At 36.9% G+C, this 9,473-nt stretch overlaps 1 non-coding gene across 1 annotated transcript; it reads right to left on the bottom strand.

The window, feature by feature from the left end:
* Positions 1-8,322: 8,322 nt before the first annotated feature.
* On the bottom strand, positions 8,323-8,429 carry LOC141694653 (small nucleolar RNA R71). The gene has a single exon (XR_012563941.1). It is a non-coding gene; the product is annotated as a small nucleolar RNA R71 (small nucleolar RNA).
* Between the last annotated feature and the right edge of the window lie 1,044 nt (positions 8,430-9,473).

Genomic DNA, 9,473 nt, shown 5'->3' with positions numbered 1-9,473 from the left:
TCAGGACATGCACCTCAACAAACTGTTCATAAAGCTGAGATAGTCAAGAAGTTTGTTACAAGGGAAGCACCGGTACCTTGGAGTGAAACTCCTAGAGGACAGGAGTGGACTAAGGAGTGGAACACAGTTACCTTTGTTCCTTCTGAAAAGATTCTTGCTGAGCATCTTGCAAAAGCTGATGAAATGCTATTAAATGATGATTTCAAGACACAGTTGAGAGTTACTGCATTAAGTACAAGGCACCTTCAAGGTCAACACTCTATAACTCATGACAAGGTGAATAAAATTCAAGAAAACCTGATCCAACAAGATATGAATCTGAAACTTGAAAAGAAAAGGTTTTTCCAAACTACCTTTGACAGAATTGCCTACATTGAGAAAACCCAAGAGAAGCAACAGTCTCAGATTGATGAAATTCTGAAGAATCAAGCTTCTCATCAAAATCAACTCAATGAGATCCAATCCTCAGTGGAATTGCTTGTCTCTATTCTATTACCTGCTGATGCCAAAAAGGGGGAGAAAGTAATTAAGTCCAAATGCAAACCTATGAAGACACTGAAGGGAAAGGATGATGGCAAAGATGATCCGGGAAACTTTGGAATAGGTGGAGGTCATGGTTAAGGTAAATGTTTTTCATCAAGTAAAACTGGAACTACAAGTCAAAGAACAAGTTCTGATACTGGGAGAAGAATAACTTCTGATACTGGTAAAAGGATAAGTTCAGATGAACATCTGGAACTTGATGAGGAGATTTCAAGACAGTTATTTCTGAAAGAAAATCCAGGAATGGACTTTGAGAGTCTAAAGGAAGAAGAAGCTAGACTTAAGTTAGAAAAAGTCAACTCCAAATCTGAAGCTTCTGTTGTTGAAAAGAAAATTCCTAAGGCTAAAGGCATTGTGATGAAAGAAAGGGTAAATCCTGAGGCAACTAAGGCCAAATCACAAATGGAGATAGATCCAAGGTCCGAGGGCAAAGAAAAAGTTGGTGAACCTGTAAAGGTTTATGTGCCTGCTATGGATGAAGAAATATATGATGAAGATGCTAATCTTACTCTGGTTTCAAAGAAGATTTCTCAAACAACCTCTGACATGGATCAAGTTGTTCAGAGTCAAGATATAGTAAGTTCTGATATGACACTGAAGCAAGCAACCTCTGACATAGCTCAAGTTGGCTTGATATCAGAAGATAAGTTAAAAGAAACCTCTGACATTGCTCATGTTAAATCTTCAAAATTACTCCTACCTGGATTCACTAAAGCCAAACAAACTCAATCTTTGAAGACTGCAACAAGTGGTTTTGAAGCAAGAGTGGTTACAAAAAAGGAAGCAAGAAATAAATCTGGATTGGGTAGTGCTGATGAAAGAAGAGTGCAGAACACAATCAATGATCCAACTTCCTTAAGTGAACCAGGTGTTGGAGCAACTCCTGAAAGACTGAATCAGCTTGAATCTGTACAGATGGTTTACCATACCTTCTTGAAAGAACACATCTTGTTATATTTCATGACAGATGGAAGGGTTTACCATATAAGGGAGAATGTTATACCACTGAAGTATTTTGAGGAACTAGAACATGTTCTATTTTTACTTCAAGTGAAGAACAAATTAACAGAAAGTGCTGCAAATTATTTGAAGACTCAAATTCAGAGACAGAAGAAGCTTTATTCTGTAAATTATGACAGCACATACTGTCCCAAGTACAGAGATCACAAGGGTGATATTGTTGAGATGAAGCCTAACTCTACAAAGATTATAACTACCTTTCTGGGTTATTAGGCTGTAGAATTCAATCTTGAGTTTGACAAGGCATATTTGATCAGACTGGATCAGGACATAAGAAAATCCAGAATAAATGATCTCAGGGCTGCTATCTTTCAAATTGGTGAAGATACAGTTGAATTGAAGAATGCTAAAAGGAGGATGATTGATGAACTTAAATATGCTGAGAGATGTTTATTAAAGAACTATCTCAGAACAACTCCTGATATCGAAGAGATCAGTAATTGAAGCCAAGTCAAGATCTACAACTGCTCAAATTTTGATGTGTATACAGACTGAAACTGTTATCAAAAGTTAAAGTTGGTAAAGCTTTAAGGACTGTAAGTTGTAGTTATCTAGTCAAATTCTCATGCATTTGTACTTAATGTTTTTGACATTATCAAATATCTGTTAAACTTGTATATTATGCTAATTTACAAGTTGGGGGAGATTGTTAGATATATTTGTGATGTCATGTCTAATATGATTTGTGTTTAGTTTTCAGATCTTACTTAAATAGGATAAATCAGTACTTAACTGGAAATCAACACTTATACTGAAGTCAGTACTTAAGATATCATAACTTAAGTGGTCAAAACTTAAGTTATCAGGAGATATTTATCAGGAGATAATATCAGGACTTAAGGAGACTTTCAGATAAGGAAGGCGGCTGATTGAAAGGAAAGAAGATCAAGACAAACGCAAGAAGAGATATGCATAAAGAAGGAATTCTATGAAGAATAGAATACTTGGAAGAAAAGATATTTGATTGATATATTTTAGGAAGCAGAATTATATTCCATATCAATTAGCGATTATCTTGTAACTGTGTAGTATATAAACACAGACATAGGGTTTACACTATATGTGTTATCATTATCGAGAATAATATTCGTTGTAACCCTAGCAGCTCTCGTGATATTTGTTCATCACTGAGAGAGGATAGTTCCATATTGTAATAGAGTTTATTATATTGAATAAAGTCTATTTTCTGTTACTTGAGTTCTTTAATTCGATTTGATTGTGATAAACACTGTATTCAACCCCCTTCTACAGTGTGTGTGACCTAACAAATTCATTTAACTCTTCCTGCATTGCTTGCACCCAATCAGCATCTTGAAGAGCTTCTTCCACTTTCTTTGGTTCAGTATGAGATAGAAAAGAATGATAGAGACATTCATTTAAAGTTGCAGTTCTAGTTCTAACACCTGCTTCATGATCTCCAATGATTAAATCAAGTGTATGTGCTTTAGTCCACTTCCTTGCAGATGGAAGTTGATCTCTAGAACTGGATCCTCCCCTATGATCCATGCTGTCTCCATCAGTATTTTCTGATGCTCCCCCTATAGTTATGCTCTCTGAGACTTCAGAATATGAATTTGATTTTTCAGAAGTTGAAGAATCAGATCTTCCAGAATTATCAGACTTTGGCTCATCAGAACTAGATGAATCAAAACATGAAGAGCTAGTGACAGGTTCTGATCCTTCTCGAGAGTCTTGAGATGTGGTAGGATCTTCAGCTTGCTCCCCCTGGACAGGTGCATTTTCCTTTGGAGTTGTTACCACAGTTTCAATGACATCGGAACTTAATCCATCAGAACTTATAGGATCAAAATTTTCAGAATCAGAATTTAAATCTTCATTCTCAAATCTCAGCTGATCATGATCATCAAAATCTTCAAGTCCAGAAATCTTCTTATCTTCAAAAGAGACATTGATAGATTCCATGACAACTCTTGTTCTTAAATTGTAAACTCTGAAGGCTTTTATGGAAAGTGGATATCCAACAAAAATTCCTTCATCAGCTTTTAGATCAAATTTTGACAGCTGCTCAGTATGAGTCTTAAGAACAAAACACTTGCAACCAAATACATGAAATTATTTCAGATTTGACTTCTTCTTCTTCACCATTTCATATGGTGTTTTTCCATGCTTGTCTATGAGTGTTGCATTTTGTGTAAAACAAGCAGTCTGCACAGCTTCAGCCCAAAAATAGGTTGGTAGCTTTGCTTCATCAAGCATTGTTCGTGCAGCTTTAATGAGAGTCCTGTTCTTTCTTTCTACAACTCCATTTTGCTGTGGAGTTCCAGGTGCAGAAAATTCCTATTTGATTCCATGATCTTTGCAGAACTCTTCCATGATTGAATTCTTTAACTAAGTGCCATTATCACTCTTATGAATTTAACAAAATCTTTGATCAATTTATCCAGCTGTCTGACATGATCAGTTAGGGTAGATGCAGTTTTAGTCTTCTTGTGCAAGAAGTACACCCATATGTACCTTGTGAACTTATCCACTATAACCATATCATATTTCTTCTTTGCAATAGACATGACATTGACTGGACCAAATAGATCAACATGCAGTAGGTGATAAGGCTCAAGAATTGATGACTCAGTTTTGCTCTTGAAAGAAGATTTTCTTTGTTTTTCCTTCTAACATGAATCACAAAGGCCATCAGGAGCAAATACTGTTTTTGGCAGTCCTCTCACAAGATCTTTCTTTACAAGCTCATTTATATTGTTGAAATTTAAATGAGAGAGTTTCTTGTGCCAATTCCAGCTTTCTTCAATTGATGCTCTACTCAACAGACAGATTGCAGAACCATCAGTACTTGTTGAAAGTCTGGCTTCATAAATATTACCATGCATATATCCTTTCAGAAGCACTTTTCCTGTTGAATTACTTATAACTTTATAGTATTTTTCAAAGAAATCTACATGATAACCTCTGTCACAGATTTGACTTATACTCAACAGATTGTGTTTAAGTCCTGAGACTAGAGCTACTGATTCAATGATGACATTCCCAAGATTGATCTTGCCATATCCCCGAGTTTTCCCAATGTTGCCATCTCCATAAGAAACTCCTGGGCCATCTTTCTCCATAAAGTCTGATAGCAGGGCTTTATTTCAAGTCAAATGTCCTGAACATCCACTGTCCAGAACTAGGATGTTCTTCCTGTTGCCCTGCAATCACAAAGACCCCTAAAGGTTAGTTTTAAGGACCCAGACTTGCTTGGATCCTTTGTCCTTTTTAAGTTTGTTAACATTTGCAGCGGATTTAACATCAGAGTTTATGCTAACAATTTTCTTATCAGTATTAACATTATCAGACTTTGCATCATACTTTACACTAGAAGGAATTAAAGTAACTTTCTTCAAAGAAGGTTTTATCTGATAATAATCATAGTATAAACTATGATATTCCTTACAAGTATAAATGGAATGCCACACACTACCACAATAAAAACAAGGATTTTTTGGCTTAAACCTAACAGACTGACTCTTAACTCCTGACTTAGAAGGTAAGGAGTTTATATTCTTATTCTTCCTGTAAAAAGAAGCCAGATGGTTAGAATTTCCATAGTTATAACATTTCTTTCTAGGAACATTAGGAACAGGCATATAATTGTTGCTTTTATTCACACCTTCCTTTCCATTCCTATTTTTCCTAGCTTTCTTTACCTTGTTTACACTGGTAATCTCTTTCGGCTTATGTTTAAGCTGCTTCTTTGTCATTTAGCCTATGTTAACTTCAGTTGGTTTATCCTGCTCTAATTTGTTAGAAGTTGACTCTGCTATCACTTTTGTCTCAACATCTTTCATCTTTTCAGAATCAGACTTTACAGTTTCAGTTACAAATTTAACAGGATTTAGCTTTGTGTTAGTAGTCTCTGTTTAACAATAATTGGCTTAACTTATTCAGTTCCTTTTTCACTTTTGTCATCTCCATAACCTAAGCCCTCTTTCCAGTTCTCACTACTTAGTATATTCTGAGTTGTTCTGCCAGAGTTAGTCCAAGTCCTAATAATCTCTCTTTCCTTTTCTAACTCAGTTTTTAGAGATTTATTCATTTTTAGCACTTCATCTCTCACATAGAAAGCATCATCTTTATCCTTCTGAGTTTGATGGAACATAACTAACTCTTTTTCTAAATAATCATTCCTCTTTTTAAAAACAAGATTTTCAGAACTTAATCTTTCACATGTTAAAGTTTGATCTCTATAGCTAATAAACATGGTTTTAAGATATAATCTCAACTCAGTAATATTATCAGTATGAAATGCATAAGTTGTTTGAGGTACCTTTAACTCAGCAACATCAGGACTGCTATCAGCATTTTCCATCAAGGCATAGTTCTCCTCATCTTCAGAATCTGAGGTGTCTGTCCAGCTTTTCTTCTTTGTGACAAGTGCCTTGCCTTTGTCACTCTTTCCTTTCTTGCAGTCAGGAGATATGTGGCCTTTCTCACCACAGTTGTAGCATTTGACATTTGAGTAATCTCCTCTGTCAGACTTTCCTCTTTTGCCTTCAGATTTTCTGAAACCCTTCCTATCAGAACTTCTTCCTTTCCTGGAAAACTTCTTTCCCCTTCTGAATTTCCTGTAGGCTATCTTTGTGATACCCTTCACCATAAGAGTACACAGCTTCATCATCTCTTCATCAGCATCTACTTCAGGTAGACTTTCAGTTTCTGAATCATCATCATCAGAACTTGATAATTCTGAATCAGACTTTATGATGATAGCCTTTCCTTTTCCTTTCTTTAAGACAACCACTTTGGGGGATTCCTCAGCATTAAGAGCAACTGTTCTTGACTTTCTCCCATGTCTCTTGCTTCTTTGATCCATCTCAAGTTCATAAGTCTTGAGCATTCCATAAATTTCATCAAGAGTAGTTTCATCAAGAGCATAGTTATCTCTTATAATAGTAGCTTTCAAATCCCAACTTTCAGGAAGAGCTAAAAGGAATTTTAGATTTGAATCTTCAATGTCATATTCCTTGTCCACCAGTGATAGATCATTCAAGAGTTTGACAAACCTGTCATATAAGTCAGTTAATGACTCATCACTTTTTGAGTCAAAGTGCTCGTACTCTTGAGTGAGTATAGTCCTTCTGTTTTTCTTGATTGCATCAGTTCCCTGATACCTTGTCTTCAAAGCATCCCATATCTCCTTTGCAGTCTTGCATTGAATTTCCCTATTTGACATGACATTATCAATGGCATTATGCAGCAAATGCCTTACCTTTGCATCCTTGGCAATAGATGAGATATCTTCAACTATGTATTCACTTTTCTCCTTTGGTATGGTCTTTGCTGGCTGATCTGCAACTACAATAGAGAGCTTGGCTGGCTTATGCGGTCCTTCATAAATTCTTTTAAGGTATTCTGGATCTGTAGCTTCCAGAAACATAGCTATCTTCACTTTCCATATGGGATACTCAGACGGTCTCAGCATGGGAACCCTGATAGTCTCATATCAACTATGGTTTTGAGTCTTTGGAGTTTCTTCAATTTTAGCAGGCTTGGTTGGATTTTCTGCTTCTTCAGACATGATTGTTTTGGATTATTACTGTATTTGTGTTAACAGATATGCTCTGATACCACTTGTTAGGTCATACAACACTGTAGAAGGGGGTTGAATACAGTGTAGAATACAATAAAATCGATTTAAAGCACAAGTAACAGAAAACAGATGTATTCGATATAACAAACTCTGTTACAATGGAACTGTTCTCTCTCAGTTATGAACAAATATCACGAGAGCTGCTAGGTTACAATATATGATCTTCTCGATGATCGTAACTCTTATAGAGTAAACCTATGTCTGTGTTTATATAGACACACAGTTACAAGATAACTTCTAGTTGATATGGAATATAATTCTATCTCCTAAAATATATCAACCAGATATCTTATATAATTCTTCTAGTCCTCGAACTCTTTCCATGCATATCTTATTCCGTATTAGTTTCGATCTTCTTTCCTGTAAATCAACTTCCTTCCTTAACTGTTAGTCCTCCAGTACTTAAGTTCTGATATCCATCTTCTGATAATCTAAGTCCTGATATCCTTAAGTCCCGACTTCCAGTAAGTCCTGATTTCAGTAAGAACTGATATTTCCTATTAGTTAAGATCTAAAAACTAAACATGAAACATATTAGACATGACATCTCAAATATATCCAACATTATACTACTTGCGAACGCGTATACTTGCGTGAATATTAGCGCGTGTTTTCACCCTAACAAGTTTTTGGCGCCGCTGACGGGGACTCGGTGTTATTAATTTTTAGTTTATGTGCTTGTCATTAGTGGTCGTTAAAGTTCACTGACTCAGATTTTTTTTTCTGTCACAGTTTATTTGTTTGTGTTTCAGGTACTCATTACAATGGGAGATCCAGCAGCACGAACGAAAGCCTTGATGGATTTTTCTCAACCCAAGATAAATGACATTCAATCTAGCATTGTCAAGCCAGCTATCACAGCTAATACCTTTGAGATCAAGCCTGACATAATTCAATGGGTGCAGAATTCAGTCCAGTTTGGGGGTTCCCCAACGAAAGATCCCAATATGCACATTAGGGATTTCATTGAGATCTGCGACACCTTCAAGTTCAACGGTGTTTCCGAAGATGCTGTGAAGCTGAGACTATTCCCATTCTCTGTGAGGGACAAGGCTAAGAGCTGGTTACACTCTCTACCAGCTGGTTCGATTACTACTTGGGAAGATCTTGCTCAAAAATTTCTCACTAAATTCTTCTCTATGGCGAAGACAGCTGTAATCGGGAATGCTATTACTCAATTTGTGCAGCAATCAGGAGAAACTCTATGTGAAGCTTGGGAGTGCTACAAGGAGATGCTTAGGAAGTGTCCTCATCATGGAATGCCTGATTGGATGATCATCAATTGCTTCTATAACGGTTTGGGAGCATAGTGAAGACCCGTGCTCGATGCAGCATCAGGTGGAGCATTATGGGCCAAGAGCTATGAGGAAGCTTATGATCTAATTGAAATGATGGCTGCTAATGAATATCAGTATCCAACCCAGAGATTGCCACAGGTTAAGGTAGCATGAGTTCTTCAAGTGGATACAACTACGACTATCACTGCTCAACTAAAGGAGTTGTCTATGAAGATCGATTCTCTGGCTAACTATGGTGTTAATCAGATAACCAGTGTTTGTGAGCTATGTACAGGTTCGCATGCGACAGAGCAATGCGTGATATCTAGTGAATCAGCTCAGTTTATGAGCAACTTTTAGAGATCGCAGCAACCAGTTCCAGACACTTATCATCCTTACAACTGGAATCGTCCTAACTTCAGATGGAGCAACAATCAGAATGCAATGCAATAGCCGTTCCAGCAGTTTGGAAATGAGCAATTCAATCATCCTGGTTTTCAGCAACAATTGGGACCAAGACAACAACTCCAACTTCAACAACAAACTCATGGAGGTGTAGGTCAATATTCGAATGAAAAATCTGAATTGGAGGAGTTGAGGCTTATGTGCAAAAAACCAGGCTCTTATATGCCAAAGCCAGGCTGTTTCTATCCAGAATATGGAGAACCAGATAGGACAAATTGCTAACGGCTTATTGAATCGACTACCGGGAACGCTTTCTAGTGATACAGATGTTCCAGGAAATAGGGAAGCAGAAGAGCAGGTTAAGGCAATTACATTGAGGTCTGGGATGGTTGCAAGCCCTGAAAAATCTCAAGTTCTAGAATCTGAAGTTTTTGATGAAGAAGAAGTGCAGAAGGAAGAAGAAGTGAAACCAAGAAAGGCTACTGTTGAGCACACTCCTCTTGAGGGTAATACAGGGGAGAAACAAATCTATCCTCCACCTCCTTTTCCTAAAAGGTTGCAAAAGAAAAAGCTGGATAAGCAATTTGAGAAGTTTCTGGAGGTGTTCAAGAAACTTCATATCA

Source organism: Apium graveolens, chromosome 10 (assembly GCF_009905375.1).
Source record: "Apium graveolens cultivar Ventura chromosome 10, ASM990537v1, whole genome shotgun sequence".
In the NCBI taxonomy this organism is placed as follows: Eukaryota; Viridiplantae; Streptophyta; class Magnoliopsida; order Apiales; family Apiaceae; genus Apium; species Apium graveolens.
The sequence above is the reverse complement of the archived record's forward strand: the minus strand, read 5'-3'. Positions and strand labels throughout refer to the sequence as shown.